Raw genomic sequence first — 17,677 nt, 5'->3', positions numbered from 1 at the left:
TATAGCCTAGCATCAGCCCTTTACAGTCTGTAAAACCTATTCAGATCCCCTCCCATGTGGCCTGCTGCCTTTCCAGTTTCCACTCAACTATTTAAAGTAAAACCCTTCCCATGATATTCCCCTGCCAGCCTTTTATCATCTTATTTAAATTAAAACCAGGGTATGGGCAGCCTGAAGATGGCCTGACAGCCCATGCTGTCCCATTTGCTCTAATTATTAAAGCACTATAGTGCACATGCTATCAATTCAGAACTCAAGCTGAACTGAAACCGCAAATTAAACTATAAATGTTTCTGATCCAAATCGAACAAAACACAGACAACATACTCAGATCCTAATTGAGTTTAAACAAAATTTCATCAAACAAACCAATGACAAGGATCAGATTATCACTATTCCAAGCTGAACTAATTTACGACGTATATCGACTCGACTATACTAATTGTAACACATACAATCAATGATCAGAAATCCAACAGTATCAACATGTGATTCAAATTGTACTGACTAAACAAAGTTGTACTGGGGACTAATTAATCAATCAAATTTAAATTCAATTGATTGTACAACTTACACATATACATATGATCAGTAAATGGAGAAAACTTGGCCAAATACAGAAGTCCAGGCAAGGTGGACAACACAGTCGACAAAAATTCAAAACATAAATTAAACAAAATATTAGGGCATATGAACAGACATTCAATTATAACAAACAAGATGAACTGATAAAGAAAAAGAAAACAAAAATTACCTTAAAGCCTTGAAAAATCAGAAAGCCCTAGCTCGGATTTGAATCGACCTTTCTTGGGGTTGAACGGACTTTAATCGAAGGGTTCTCTACTGAGAACACTTCGATTAAGGTCCATTAGACCCTAATCATCTAGTTCAAATAGACACAGATCGGGCTCAGGGTTCCTAGGGTTCCTAAGGGGCAGATATGGGATTTGGGTTTCCCTAGTTAGATTCGGACCAAACCAAGCATGGTTTGGTCACGAGGGAAGTAAGAGGAGGGCCTGGTATAAACCTGGGGTGGTTTGGTGTAGATCGAGTTTTTTGTTCGAATCTTCAAAGGAAGATTCGAGAACCTAGGAGTTGATTCGAGGCAAAGGGACAACAGATCCCTGTTCAGGGTGGTGAGGCGGTCCTATGGTGTTAAGGTGGGGGTCACCGGCGTCCATGCCGCCGGCGTTTTGGTGAGGGGAAAGGGGGGCGGCTCTAGGGTTCCGGGGTTTTGGGTCTGTGAAGGGGATGAGGACGAAGGAGGGGTGTTTGGATAGGGGGCGGGGTATGAGAGAAAAGCTTATATATGGGGTGGATGGCTTGATCTCGGCCGTTAGATCAATCGAGATCAATGGCCTGGATCTGAAGATTTAAACGAATGGTGTCGTTTGGCTTAGTATTAGGGTCAGGGTTGGTTCGGGTAATGGGTCAGGTTTGTATGTGGGTATGGGGGATGTGATCTTGGCCGTTGATCGTCCTGAGATCAACGTTCCAGATTAAAAGCGGCTCAACGACGTCGTTTGGACGGTTGTGTGGCCAGCTCAACTGGACCGGGTAAACAGGGCTTCTGGATTGGGTTGTTTGGGCATTTTTGTTTTAATTTGGACTGGCCCAAGTCCGAAAACTCTTTTTTTTTTTTAATCTCTTAATTAAAATGCCAAATAATGCTATAAAACATTAAACAATAATTAACACACAATTAAAATAACATCACTTAATGACAAAATAGAATGAAAGACGCATTTTTTTGTAATTTTCCTTTTAATAACCGGATTACGGTTCAACTACACATGACATATATTTTTTATATTTTTTGTTTGATAAAAATAAAGACGGACAAGATCACAGATAACTAACAAAAATGCCACGTAAGATCCAAAAATTGTACAGCAAGACCAATTGCTATTATTTTTGTTTCTTTTGGAGTGATTATCGCGAAAACAAAAATCACGTGCTCACAGCTGCCCCTCTTTGTTCGGAAACACGAAGAGTTTTCGTGCAAAGATAAAGTAAGCGGATATGAGCGACTTTTGCCTATTTGAATACTCCGTGTGAAGCACATTTTGAAAGATTTGACCGAATCTTCGCTTCAAAGATTTCCTACATATCCTTGGCTAAACAGGAATCAGGTCAATGTAGTTCGGGAAACTTTGGTAACTGGGACTACCATGGGATTGCAATGCTTGCTGTTACTGCTGTTGCTGTTGCCGCAGTCGCTTTACTGACCGCCTTATTACAACCAAAGGAAATTTGAAACTGAACTAATTACTTATGCTTGTCAACTGCTAGTTACAAGATTCCTATCTATGATTCTTTTGCAACTTGATCTTGGGTCTTAGCTGATGTTGATTGTAGACTTCGATCCAAATCTTGATGCTTGCAAGTTGTAGGCGCCTGTTTATTTCTGCGATATTAAGTGAGACGGGGTTGGTAGAATTCGGGACCTTGATCGAATCTTGGGGCGATCCGTCCATCGTTATTCCAAGTATCTCGGAACATCTTCTTTTTTTTTCTTCTTTTTCTTCTTTTCTTTATTCTGGGTTGAGACTCATCTCGTGGGTCGTCTCGATCCATGAGCCTCGAGTTAGACCTGCGGGGAAAAACAAACGAACGAAATTTTCTGCCCCAGTTTGACTAGGAAAATTTTGGGAGTTAATTGACGGGAAGTTTATAGAATTGATGAAGGGATTGGAAAATTTCAGTTAACAAAATGCCAACTCCGGGATTGGATCACTAATATTGCCACAAGGTAAGAATGCTCAGTTTAGGGCTGGAGCCCTAATGCTGGCTAAACAGAAAAGCGCTCAGTTCAGGGTTGGAGCCCTAATGCTGGCTAAATGGAAAGAGTTCAGTTCAAGGTTGGAGCCCTGATGTTGACTAAAAGGAAAAGTTCAGTTCAGGGTTGGAACCCCAATGCTGACTAAATGGAAAAGTTTAGTTCAGGGTTGGAACCCCAATGCTGACTAACAGACAATGCTCAGTTCAGGGTTGAAGCCCTAATGCTGGCTAAATGTAAAGAGTTCAGTTCAGGGTTGAAGCCCTGGTGCTGACTGAATGGAAAAGTTCAGTTCAGGGTTGGAACCCCAATGCTGACTAACAGACAATGCTCAGTTCAGGGTCGAAGCCCTAATGCTGGCTAAATGGAAAGAGTTCAGTTCAGGGTTGAAGCCCTGATGCTGACTGAATGGAAAAGTTCAGTTCAGGGTTGGAACCCCAATGCTGACTAACAGACAATGCTCAGTTCAGGGTCGAAGCCCTAATGTTGGCTAAATGGAAAGAGTTCAGTTCAAGGTTGAAGCCCTGATGCTGACTGAATGGAAAAGTTCAGTTCAGGGTTAGAACCCCAATGCTGACTAACATACAATGCTCAGTTCAGGGTTGAAGCCCTAATGCTGGCTCAATGGAAAGAGTTCAATTCAGGGTTGAAGCCCTGATGCTGACTGAATGGAAAAGTTCAGTTCAGGGTTGGAACCCCAATGCTGACTAACAGACAATGCTCAGTTCAGGGTTGAAGCCCTAATGCTAGCTAAATGGAAAAAGTTCAGTTCAAGGTTGAAGCCCTGATGCTGACTGAATGGAAAAGTTCAGTTCAGGGTTGGAACCCCAATGCTAACTAACAGACAATGCTCAGTTCAGGGTTGAAGCCCTAATGCTGACTAAATGGAAAGAGTTCAGTTCAGGGTTGAAGCCCTGATGCTGACTGAATTGAAAAGTTCAGTTCAGGGTTGGAACCCCAATGCTGACTAACAGACAATGCTCAGTTCAGGGTTGAAGCCCTAATGCTGGCTAAATGGAAAGAGTTCAGTTCGGGGTTGAAGCCCTGATGCTAACTGAATGGAAAAGTTCAGTTCAGGGTTGGAACCCCAATGCTGACTAACAGACAATGCTCAGTTCAGGGTTGAAGCCCTAATGCTGGCTAAATGGAAAGAGTTCAGTTTAGGGTTGAAGCCCTGATGCTGACTGAATGGAAAAGTTCAGTTCAGGGTTGGAACCCCAATGCTGACTAACAGACAATGCTCAGTTCAGGGTCGAAGCCCTAATGCTGGCTAAATGGAAAGAGTTCAGTTCAGGGTTGAAGCCCTGATGCTGACTGAATGGAAAAGTTCAGTTCAGGGTTGGAACCCCAATGCTGACTAACAGACAATGCTCAGTTCAGGGTTGAAGCCCTAATGCTGGCTAAATGGAAAGAGTTCAGTTCAGGGTTGAAGCCCTGATGCTGACTGAATGGAAAAGTTCAGTTCAGGGTTGGAACCCCAATGCTGACTAACAGACAATGCTCAGTTCAGGGTTGAAGCCCTAATGCTGGCTAAATGGAAAGAGTTCAGTTCAGGGTTGAAGCCCTAATGCTAGCTAAATGGAAAGAGTTCAGTTCAGGGTTGGAGCCCTGATGCTGACTGAATGGAAAGAGTTCAGTTCAGGGTTGGAGCCCTGATGCTGACTAAATGGAAAAGTTCAGTTTAGGGTTGGAACCCTGATGTTGACTGAATGGAAAAGTTCAGTTCAGGGTTGGAGCCCTGATGCTGACTAAATGGAAAAGTTCAGTTCAGGGTTGGAACCCCAATGCTGACTAACAGACAATGCTCAGTTCAGGGTTGAAGCCCTAATGCTAGCTAAATGGAAAAGTTCAGTTTAGGGTTGGAGCCCTAATGCTGACTAAAGGGAAAAAGTTCGAGGATACTAACTGACCCCCTTTTTTTTGAATTTTCTTGTTTTAGTAAAAGGTAAAAGAGAATTTCGTGGAAACTTACCTTTCGAGTGGATTCCGTATTGCCAAACTGTTTCTTGTACTCATGTACTTTCTTCTTTGGGTGACACCTGTTTCTTGCACGGTTGTCTTGGATTATACCTGTTTCAACTTTTCAAACAAAGAACAATTGTTAGCTCGGAAATGGCAGTTGGTTCGGTGACCTTGATTGTTCCGGTTGCTTTGTTGCGTCCTTATTTCTGTTGAGAAACTTTGCCACTGATTGGATTCAAATGGAGAAACCCTTTTAGACGGCTCAGGCTTGCATTTCCAGATTCTGTGATGATTTGCCAAGGCTTTGGTTTTTCCCACCCCGTTTTGCTTGGGGATTTTCAATGGGGATTTTATTGTGGAGACTCTGTGGGGGTTTGTACAAAGGGAAGCTCTGTGGGGATTTGTACAAGGGGGACTTCTGTGGGGATTTGTACAAGGAGGACTTGCTGGGGATTTGTTGCAAAGCGGACTTGCCAGGATTTGTTGGGGCAAGCTCGCTGGGGAATTTTTACAAAGGGAGGCTCTGTGGGGATTTGTACAAGGCGGACTTGCTGGGGATTTGTTGGGGCAAGCTCGCTGTGGAATTTTTACAAAGGGAGGCTCTGTGGGGATTTGTACAAAGGGAAGCTCTGTGGGGATTTGTACAAGGCGGACTTGCTGGGGAAATTTCTCTCTTTTTTTTTGTGACTTTACTTTAAATGCAGTCAAACGTCATGATTCATCAGGTTTGGACAAACATACCAACGAAACGAGGTATTTTCCTTAGTGAAACAAGAACTCCGTGAAGCCAATCCTGCCACCTATCCTTTCCAGTATATCTGGAACTTATGGTTAAAAATGAAAGGGATTCGAAGAAAAACAAAGAAAGGAGAAAGCAAACTTCAGAAAAGAAGTGTCCCTTTCGGGACAAGAAAGACTTATCTGAGGAAGACAATGCTGACTTTAAATGGACATGACATGCTCTTTGGACTGGACGCCTGACAACTTGCATTTCTTCCCGAACCAAAATGGATCTGTGTTTCCAAATCGGTGGAACTTTGCCGAGACCTCCTTGGGTGGAGTCATTCTTTCGGCCACCGGCACCCTTCGCGGGTTTTCGCTAGCTGACCTCTCTCATTTCCCTCCTTGCTGTCGCTCGATAGCACTCTTTGCGAGTTTTTACTACACAAGCTCTCTCATTTTGGTTTCTCTACTCCCGTCGCCTCGCGGTGCCCGAAGGTCTTCACCGACGAGACTCTCTCATTTTATTTCTCTCAAATTAGAGTGTATCGGACTCCATTCGTGACGCTTCTTGGCTTCCCGCTACCTTTGGTAATTGATCTGAAAGCTTGTGCTTGGTAAAGAAAGGTAGATGATACTACGACTTTTAAACTGTTTGGCGTGCCCCGGCTTCAATTTCAGGGTAAATGGATTTTATTGTTGGTGTGACTGAACCTCAGAGAGGCTGCCTACGTATCCTTTCGGAATCAAGTCAGACGTAGTTCAGGCCTCGATCAATGTTTTGTTTGTTTTTTTTTTTTTTGATCGGTAACCAAAGAACTGTAACCGGCTCAAAGGCTTGTAGAGAGAGTTGATAGTGTTTGGGGTAGTGGGAATAAAACCTCCATCATTCAAATGTGTCAGGATCGCTGGGGTGTCACTCAGACATAGTATCTTTTGACTGCATCCGCATTCACTGCTGTTTCGGGATCATTTCCTTCAATATCACCTAGGTACAATGCTCCTCTCGGCAATATCTTCCTGATGATGTATGGGCCTTTCCAGTTTGGAGCAAATTTCCCTTTTGCTTCCTGGTGATGTGGCAGAATGCGCCTCAGTACTAGTTGACCCCCTTCGAAATTCCTGGGTCGGACTTTCTTGTTGTAAGCACGGGCCATTCTTCATTGGTACAGCTGCCCATGACAAACTGCAGCCATTCGTTTCTCGTCAATCATAGTCAACTGCTCCAATCGAGTCTTAACCCACTCGCTGTCTTCGATTTCTGCTTCGACAATGGTTCGAAGCGAAGGAATTTCTACCTCTGCTGGTATCACAACCTCGGTCCCATAAACCAAAAGATAAGGGGTTGCCCCTACTGACGTGCGTACAGTAGTGCGATATCCTAACAATGCAAACGGTAACTGCTCATGCCATTGTCGGGAACTCTGGATCGTCTTCCTCAAAATCTTCTTGATGTTCTTGTTTGCTGCTTTTACAGCGCCATTGGCCTTGGGCCGATAAGGAGTAGAATTCCTATGCGTTATTTTGAATTGCTCGCATACATCTCCCATCAAGTGACTATTCAAGTTCGCTGCGTTATCTGTGATGATAGTTGCAGGAATACCGAAACGACAGATAAGATTTGAATGTACAAAATCCACTACAGCTTATTTGGTGACCGACTTGAGAGTGACAGCCTCTACCCATTTTGTGAAGTAGTCGATGGCAACCAGTATAAATCTATGTCCATTTGAAGCCTTTGGCTCGATTGGTCCAATGACGTCCATGCCCCATGCAACAAATGGCCACGGTGCAGACATGGGATGCAACTCCGTGGGAGGTGCATGAATCAAATCACCATGCACCTGACACTGATGACACTTCCGAACGAAGCCAAAACAGTCCTTTTCCATGGTCATCCAGTAATAACCTGCTCGAAGGATTTTTTTTGCCAAGACATACCCATTCATGTGAGGTCCGCACACTCTTGCGTGTACTTCGTGCATGATCTTTCTTGCCTCCTCGGCGTCAACACATCTTAGTAGATTGAGGTCCGGGGTCCTCTTATACAACAACTCACCGCTCAAAAAGAAACCACTTGCATGTCGCCTAATGGTTCTCTTTTGATCTCCAGTAGCATGCTCGGGGTATTCTTGTGTTTTCAAGAACCTCTTGATATCATGGTACCATGGTTGTATGCATGATCCTGCCTCGATTACGTTACAGTAACCGTGTCTTTCCCTGATTTGGATTTCCAAGGGATCGACATGGGCGTTGACTGGGTAGGGTAGCATCGAAGTCAAGGTAGCAAGTGCATCTGCTAGTTCATTGTGACATCGCGGGATATACCTGAACTCTATTGATTTAAAACGCTTGCCGATGTCTTCCACATGCTGTCGGTAAGGAATAAGCTTGACATCCCGAGTTTCCCATTCACCTTGGGCTTGTCGGATAATCAGGTCGGAATCTCCCATAATCAGTAAGTCTTCGACATCCTGATCGATCGCCATATGCATGCCCATGATATAGGCTTCGTACTCAGCTGTATTGTTTGTGCAAAAGAAACGCAGTCTAGCTGTGGCTGGATAATGCTGACCAGAGGGCGAGATCAAAATTGCCCCAATCCCTACACCTTTGGCGTTTACGGCTCCATCAAAGATCATCTTCCAAACATGGGCGTTTTCCTAGACCACTTCTACGGTGTTTATATCTTCATCTGGAAAATATGTACTCAAAGGCTGGTATTCCTCATCGACTGGATTTTCGGCCAAATGATCTGCTAGCGCCTGGGCTTTCATTGCCGTACGAGTGACATAGACTATGTCGAATTCGGTAAGCAAGATTTGCCACTTGGCCAGTCTTCCAGTAGGCATTGGCTTCTAAAATATATACTTCAAAGGATCCAGCCTACTTATGAGGAAAGTAGTGTGATTTTGGAGATAATGTCTCAGCTTTTGAGCAACCCACGTCAGAGCGCAACATGTTCTTTCCAGCAGAGTGTACTTGGCCTCGTAGCCGGTGAATTTCTTGCTCAAGTAGTAGATTGCTTGTTCTTTCTTTCCGGTTATGTCATGTTGCCCAAGGACGCAACCAAAAGAATTTTCCAAGACTGTCAGATACAAGAACAGTGGTCTTTCTGGCTCTGGTGGGACCAAAATTGGGGGATTTGAAAGATATTCTTTGACTTTGTCAAAAGCTTCTTGACACTCAGCCGTCCATTTGATCGCCGCATCTTTCCTCAATAGCTTAAATATGGGCTCACACGTGCTCATCGGCTGGGCAATGAATCGACTGATATAGTTCAACCTGCCCAACAAACTCATCACGTCTTTCTTCGTTCTTGGGGGAGGTAGATCCCTGATTGATTTTATCTTTGTTGGATCTAATTCGATACCTCTCCTGCTCACTATGAAGCCCAAAAGCTTGCCCGATGGGACTCCGAAAGCACATTTGGCTGGGTTCAGCTTCAAGTCGTACTTCCTCAGTCTCTCGAAGAACTTCCTCAAGTCTTGGATGTGATTATCCTGCGTCCTGGATTTGATTATCACATCGTCCACGTACACCTCTATTTCTTGATGCATCATGTCATGAAAAATGGCAGTCATGGCTCTCATGTAAGTTGCCCCAGCATTATTCAGACCAAATGGCATAACCCGATAACAGTAAGCGCCCCAAGGCGTGGTAAAGGCAGTCTTCTCGGCGTCTTCTTCATCCATCAATACCTGATGATATCCAGCATAACAATCTACGAAAGACTGGATCTCATGTTTGGCGCAATTATCAACAAGGATGTGGATGTTGGGCAACAGGAAATTATCTTTGGGACTCGCTCTATTCAAATCTCGGTAATCTACACATAGCCGAGTCTTCCCATCTTTTTTCGGCACTGGAACCACATTTGCCAACCATGTTGTATACTGGACTACCCGAATCACTCCCGTTTTCAGCTGCTTGGTGATCTCCTCTTTAATCCTGTCACTGACCTCAGTTTTGAACTTTCGTTGCTTTTGTTGAATTGGAGGATAATCAGGGTGAATTGGCAATTTATGAACCACTAGATCAATACCTAGTCCCGTCATGTCATCGTATGACCAAGCAAACACATCTTTAAATTCAAAAAGAAGTTGAATTATCGCGTCTCGCATTTTCTTGTCCGTGTGAATGCTTATTTTGGTCTCCCGGATTTCTTTAGGAGTTCCTAAATTAACCGGTTCAGTGTCATTCAGATTTGGCTTAGGTTTATTCTCAAAGTGTTCCAACTCTCGGTTTATTTCCCTAAAAGACTCTTCTTCATCATATTCTGGTTTTGGGTTCATTATTTCACAATTAAATAGCTCGTTGTGATCTGGGCGTGAAGTCCGCAAGCATGTCATATTTAAAGCCACATTATTATAACTGAAAGAAAAGATAAAGGAAAAAATAACAAAATCATAACAAAAGGGGAAAATGAGAAAACAATGACAATTTTTTTTTCTTGGAATTTTGGAAGACAACAATGTTTACAACTCGAGAATTCAAAACAAAAATTGAAGGGAAGAAAACATCCAAGTTATATCCTAGAGATAACTCATGATGCAGGAAAGGTGGCAGGACAGGTCTACCCGGACTTCTGCCTAGTCGGGAATGGCGTGGCCTCCGAGTTTCGAAGTTTGGCGTTTGGCCCCATATATATCATCTCGGCGGTGCTGGTGCCTTCTCCTGGTTGAATCATGTGAGCCTCATAGAGCATTTCTCTCATTGCCCCACATATCTCCTCGATTTCCTCAGCCGTGAAAACCTCATCGTCTTCTTCTTCAGTGTATCTTGGTCTGACGAAGGTTTCATATAAATTCGGCAGTGGCCGAGGCAGTTTCCAACCCCCATTCTTCCTCTTATTTGCCCATTCTTCATCTTCTGGAGTGGGTTGAAAACCTATCCCAAAAATTTTCTTGGCGGAAGGCAAGGTGATGGGTTCCGTTATTCCTTGCAATGTTCGTCCGAGCTCTTTCCCTGGCCTGAATCCATGCTGGATCATCTCTTTAGCCACCATAACCGAGGCGTTAGACAAGAAAGGTTGGGGGCAAGGTCTTCCCTCTTCATGCTGCTCTGCTAACACAACTTCAAAAGCCTGATAGACCGTGTGCTCGCTCCCTTCCCTTGGTTCAAGATATGGGATGGATGGGTCCCGATATATAGACTGTTCGTCTTCTCCGTGGACCACAATTTCCCGGTCTTCGTGCTCAAACTTCACCATTTGATGAAGAGTGGAAGGTACAGCCCCTGCCGCATGAATCCAAGGTCTGCCGAGGAGAAAATTGTAGGACGTATCCATGTCAAGCACTTGGAAAGTTACTTCAAACTCTACTGGCCCTATGGTCAAAGCCAAGTCTATTTCCCCAAGGGTGTCTCTTTTGATGCCGTCAAAAGCCCTTACGCAGACATTATTGGGGCGGATTCTTCCGGTCCCAATTTCCATTCTCTGTAGCGTGGAGAGCGGACAAATGTCAACACCTGAACCCCCATCCAACATTACCCGCTTGACGTAGTAGTCTTCGCATTTAACTGTTAGATGCAAGGCTTTGTTGTGTGCCGCTCCCTCTGGGGGTAAATCGTTCTTGCTGAAGGAGACCTGATTAACGGCGAAGAACCTTTCCGTCATGCGTTCCAGTTGCTCGACTGAGGTTTCAACTGGTACGTATGCCTCGTTCAGGGTCTTGAGCAAGATCTTTTGGTTCTCGGCCGACCTCATCAGTAGTGATAGCATGGACACTTGCTCGGGGAATTTGCGTAGTTGATCTACCACTTCGTAGTCTGGCATTTTCATTTGTTGGAAGAAAACCTCCGCTTCTTCAATGCTTACAGGCTTCTTTGGTGGGAAACGTCTCCGTGCGGCGTTGTTTAGCTCTTGAGTGTTTGGATACTTTCCAACGAAAGTATTTTCCGGAAGTTCTCCCGTCACTTCTTTACCTTTGTACGTAACCAACGTTCTTTGATAGTTCCACGGTACTGTGGACGGGTTGGTCATCGGCTTCTGTGGCACGCGTCCGATAACCACTGGCTCATTCAGCCGAGGTGGTTGAATCGTCCCCCGGACCACATAGGCCCCTTTTGATACGTACATTGGCATTGCCCTTTTGACTTTGAAACTCTGCGGCTTCTCTGCTCGACCTCGTGGGATGTAAAGAACTCCATTCTTCACAGGCACCGCCTTCTTCTCCACCTTCTTTTCGGGCTCGCCCTTCACAGTACTGACCTTCTTTTCCCCTTTTTCTAACTTCGGGGTTGTTTCAGGCCTTTTCCCTGCATCGACGATGGCGATTATGGCTTTTAAAGCAGGATCAAATTCTTTGTCCTCGCAGATCATTCCAATTAGCGGCCCGTTGTTGTGAGCGGGCAACGGATTGTTAGTCACATTTGGGACCTCCTCGTCCCTTAGCACTATTTTCCCTTGCTCTATTAAATTCTCGACTACCCTTCTCAATGCCCAGCAGTCATTTGTATCGTGCCCTTCCGTTCCTGAATGATAGGCACATCTAACACCGGCTTTGTAAGAAGGTGATGCCGGATTGTGCCTTGTCTGAGGGACCGGCTGCAGGAAACTCAACTGGACTAGCTTCGGGAACAAATTAGAGTATGGCTCACCGATGGGCGTGAAAGTCCGCCTTCTAGGTGGTTCCTGAGGGCGGAAGTTATTTTGAGGAGGCTGTGGGTTATAGTGGTTGCGGTATGGAGGCTGATTTATGGGAGGTGGAGCTTGGCCTCGATTGGCTTGTTGTGGCGGATGGACATAAGGCTGGGTATTCATGACCATGTAGGGTTGAGGAGCATATGCCATGTTTTGGTGGGGGTAGTAGTGTTGTGGGGTCCTTTCTGGAAAACGGGGCCTGGGATTACGATATTCCCTTGCTTCTGATGCTGCCATGGTTGTTTCCTCCTTTTTCTTTCCTCTTGCCATTCCTCCGGACCCGCTTTGGACGGCTTCGAAGGTTGCCCTTATGGCTGCCTGACTCAAAATTCTACCCGTTTTCAGACCGTTCTCCACCATCTCTCCAATCTTAATCGCTTCTGCGAAAGGCTTTCCCATGGCTGACATCATGTTTTGGAAATAGTCGGACTCTTGAGCCTGGAGAAAAGTGGTGACCATTTCTATCTCGTCCATGGAAGGCTTCACCCTTGACGCCTGCTCGCGCCACTTAATAGCATATTCTCTAAAGCTTTCTGAAGGTTTCTTCTTCAAGTTTGACAGAGAATTTCGGTTAGGTGCAATGTCGATGTTATACTGGAATTGTCTCACAAAATCTCTAGCGAGATCATCCCATATATGCCACCGGGATATGTCCTGGTCCATGTACCATTCCAAGGCTATTCCTACCAGACCTTCCCCGAAATATGCCATTAGCAATTCCTCTTTCCTGTCGGCTCCCCGCAATTGGTTGCAATATTTCTTGAGATGAGCAATGGGGTCACCGTGCCCGTCGTACTTCTCAAACTTTGGGGTCTTGAAACCCACTGATAGGTGCACGTGAGGGAACATGCATAGATCGGTGTAGGAGACGCTCTTCTGTCCGCTCAAACCTTGCATGTTCTTTAAACTCTGCTCAAGGCTTCTCATCCTTTTGGCCATCTCATCTTGTTCAGCAATTCTGGGGTTCTGATCCTGCCCAGGTGCAAGCTCGCACTAAGGCTGTGGAGGATGAGTGCTGGTGGCGAACCTAGTTGGTTCCATTGAGAAAGATGGTGCTTGGATTGTAAACAAGGACGAGTCAAAATTCAGCTTGTATGCAGCAGGTTGTGCCGTGATCGGGCAGGATGGTACAGCAAAGATGTTTGTGTTTACATCCGTTGTTGACACTCGGGGATAAGAATCAGAGGGCGATCCAGCAGAGAAGGCCGAAAAGGCTGGGTACCCGAATGGGGTGGCAGGATAGCTTATGGGGACATTAGAAGTCCCGCTTGTCCTGGAGAATAACTCAGGGAATCCAGGGACGACGCTTGGTGGCTCTTTTCCGTTATTCCAGTCGTCCAACATTTCCAACATGCGGAGCCGCAGGATTCTATTTTCCTCCACAGTTGCGGACTCGGGCATGAGGACGGCCGAGATCGAACTCTCCTCGGAAATAGGAACTGTTGGTAAAGGAGTTTCTGCAGACATTTCTATGCTTCCTTTTGACCTTGTGAAATAAGTGTGAGGACCGCCTCCTGACTTAATAACAGGTAATTGAACACTCCCTTTTGACCTCGTGAAGTATGAGTGTGAGGCCAGACTTTCACCAAACCGACCGCCTTTTCCAAAAACCTGAAGGAACTCAACGACAAACGAACGGTTAATTCGAAACAAATAATAGATAGGCAATCTCACGTTGGGGCATGATGCACCTATACAGTTAAGTGGATTCCTACATGTTTGCGACGAAAGCATGCGTCATTCCAGCTTTCTTTTTAGGATTCCCCTTTTTTCTATCTTTTTTTTATTATTTTTTTTATTATGTTTTTTTTTATTATGTTTTTTTTTCCTTTTGTTACTGTTTTCAATTTTGTGGTTAAAATGCGACCGGATCCGACGAGGATTGCCTACGTATCACGATGCCACATGAATCAGATCATTACGTAGTTCAAAAACAAATGAGTGTAAGAAGAAACACACCTTTTATTACTGAAACGATCTATTACAACCAACATTTTTGAAAAAAGGAAGAGCAAACCTGAAAAATAAACATAGACTCAAACAGACTAAAACACCCTGATACGAATAGACAGAAGATGTTACGATACAGACTCTACCTATGAATACATTATGGTTTTGAAAATTGGTGCCCGCGGGGCATCGTTCGGCCTCGCCGCGGTCCTAGGTGTGAGATCCCTTTCAAGTTGCTTCAACTCATGCATGGTCTGCTTGACATAAATCATCACTGCCGAAAGAATGGCAACGCTGGGCATATTCTCATAACGTAGACATCGTCTGATGATGGCGTGGGCAATGGTCCTGATCCTATCTCTGGTTTGTTTCTTTTCTATGAGCAGGCATTTTATCTGATCACTGCACGTTTTAAAAACCTGAGAATCTTGTATATGCCGATTCTTCAGTTGCCGCACTTCTGTCTTCATTTGGGCCAACAGGTCGTAACAATATCTTATCTCAAATTGGAAATCCTCGGCCCGTTTAGCTTCTTTAACCTCAAGTGTAGCCATCTCTCTCTTCATTTTAGCAACAGTTTTCTCGTGGTCACGTTTCAGTTGGTTCAAGTATCGGCGATGCTTATCTGTCCTTGTACCCCACTGTGCTTTGAGCTCTGCCATGACATTTTCAGACTCTTCTAAACCATCTCGCCATTCCCTGACTTCTCTTTTGAAACCTTTTATCAACTGCTTGTCTGATCGACTTATGGGTTGTTCATCAAGAGCCAATCTCAATTCCTGGATTTGGGCCTTAAGTTCTTCATTCTCTTGGATCAATCTATTCTTTTTGCTTCGATCCGCAGCGATTTGTATGCTGTTATTGAATTTCAGACTGTCAATTTGTAGCTTCAAATCACCGATTTCTGCCCGATACCCCTTTTCTTTTGCTAACCAGTTCCATTGCCCTTGGGACGACTCAACGAAATCTTTGAGATGAGGTCTCTTAGCTGGTCTCTCGTAGGACAGGTCACCTCTGAACCAAGCGTGATACCCTGGGGCAACTTCCCCTTTTGCTGTATCCATCACACAAGTGTTTGCTATCAGATGTTGGCACTCTCTCCAGATTTGGCGAACTTCCTCTTCGGGGAAATGACCGTCCGAGATGATTTCAATCACTTGAGTACTCAGATCTTCATCTTTTGGTACTACTTGATACCTCCCAAGTTGCCTCAAAACCCGATATGGTGCATAGGGTTGGATGCTTTTAAGTCCCATTAACAGAAAGTGGGGCCTGGTTGCCGGCATGTATAAGATTTCCTCAACGGGCAACCATCCGAGCGTCCACTGGATTTGGTTGGCAGTGAGAGTTCGGAGAAATAAGGTCCATGTTGTGACTCCCTCGGGTAGACTGAACCCTTTGATTCTCGTGTGGAATTCTCCAATACATGTTTTTTCGGGCGAACCGTAACCCAAGAGCGGGGAGCGGTGGCATAAATGATCGGTCATCCACATTTGCAACAGAAGGTTGCATCCTTCGAAAAAGTCGGCCCTGGCTCGGCAAGCAGTGAGAGCCCGGAAAATGTCAGCCATAATCAAGGGCGCTAGAGTACTTTTATCTTAGGTGAGCAAAGTACTGACGACCCCAGTTACTTTTTGATCGGTGTTTCCGTATTTCCTTGGGAACACTATAAGACCCAAAAATGCTGTCATAAAAGCTAACAGCCTGTGTTCGTCCCACTTTTGTCGGTTGCCTCTACTACATAGTTTGAAATCCGGCTTATTGAACCCGCTCTCGTGGCCGTATCTAGCATATATGAGGTGGAGACTGCAGAAACCTTTGGCAAGATCTGGATGGTGAAATGTTCGGGGTATTTTTAGGAAATCCAGAAACCGGTGTACCGTGACGGCTCTAGGTGCAATCAAGTATTTGAACCTCAACGGAGCTTCATCACCTCCGATGTATCCCGCTATTTCTTCCAATGTCGGGGTGAGCTCAAAGTCTGAGAAATGAAATACATTATGTGCCGAATCCCAGCAAGTGACCAATGATCTGATAATATCACCCCGAGGCTGAACGTCTAGTAAATCCGGGAGGTCTTTCAGATATTTCCTTACTTTGTCTTGCCCCTTCTTGCCTAAGTCGCTCCACCATAATCGCAACTCAAAAGGGATCTTGGTCATTATTGAAAAGGGTTCGTTTTGTATCGTGCTCATCCTGCACATTTATTAGGGTGATTATGCTAATGAAAAGACTTTTATTAGACTCAAAATAAAACTATCTAGATTTTTTCAAGATTTTTTTTATTTTTTATTTTTTTTTTTTTATTTTCTTTCAAAACGACGAACTCGATTTTCAAATGCGGCCTTTTAGCACTTCGAGAATGAAGATTTTAAAGCTGCGAGGATCAACCAAAGAAAAAAAATGATGACCGAAGATGGTCGTTTATGCAATGTCAGCCTTCCGGCGTCCCGCTTGGGAACATTCGGCTGTTTTTACAAAAAACGGCCTCACCCGACTCTTTATAAAAGTGGCGACATTTTGTCATTTTTTTTGTTTTATTGGTTTCGGCTATCTTAGCAAAAGGTGGGGTTGAACCCGATGGGGGTTGCCTACGTATCTCACATCCGGTGAGAATCAAACCGGCGTAGTTCGGTCGGATCAGAAATAGGGGAAACAAATAAAATCTTTTAAAGAAAAGAGGAATAACTATTTATCTGGAATTTTATATATATATTTTTTTGAAAAGAGACTAAGGGAATATTTATACATTTTGACTTCTTTTTTTTTTCATTTTTTTTTTGAAATTTCGAAAATCTTTTAAAGAGATACTACAATTTTCTTTTTGAATTTTCCCCTCTTTTTTTTTTTTTTACTTATATATACATTTTTTTGATTTTGAAAGTGATTAAAAGGAATAAATCGAACTAAAAGACAAACTTTGTTTTCATTTTTTTTTTTAAGAAAATTCCGGCGAGGTTTCAACATTACTAGGACATTGGTTTTATTTTTCCAAAAATAAGTAATTATCTCCCTACGCTGCTATTCTTTTTTTGAAACTTTTGGAAACCGATCAGCATGCTGATCCGAAGCGAATAGATGCGCAAAACAAACGGGATGCAGCAGGATGGTCTTTTCATTTCAGGTTGCCTGTCCTAGACGGACCCAACCCCTGTGTTGAGTCCCCTAGGTCGAATGCAACATGATGCAAATAAACGTTCCTACTAGGGATCTGGCATGAGGTTTCGTTATACTAGGTTTATAACCTAGGTATATGTTCTAGACTGTGTACCCGAGCGGACGACTCGAGTCGAGGAGGGGGCAACTTACCGTGAACCAAAAGGCCATCCGGCTTCATAATTTGTCCGTCCTCTTTCTTATTTCAGGTATTGACACTAACAGAATAGGGAGTCTCAACCAGTAAGCACATCCCCGGAGGTGAAGAGAGAAGGGTTTCGACACAGTTTATATACAGTTCGGATAATATCAAAGCGGTAAAAGACAACATTTAGCACGTTATGTCAAAACATATAATAAATATGAGATAATAAAGCCAAATATAACAATTATTCTAAGCTCGAATTCTTGAACCCTGAACCAGTGGTTCCCCTTATACAATTCCCCAGCAGAGTCGCCAGAGCTGT

This window comes from Nicotiana sylvestris, chromosome 6 (assembly GCF_000393655.2).
Source record: "Nicotiana sylvestris chromosome 6, ASM39365v2, whole genome shotgun sequence".
Lineage (NCBI taxonomy): Eukaryota > Viridiplantae > Streptophyta > Magnoliopsida > Solanales > Solanaceae > Nicotiana > Nicotiana sylvestris.
This window is presented reverse-complemented; position numbering follows the sequence as displayed.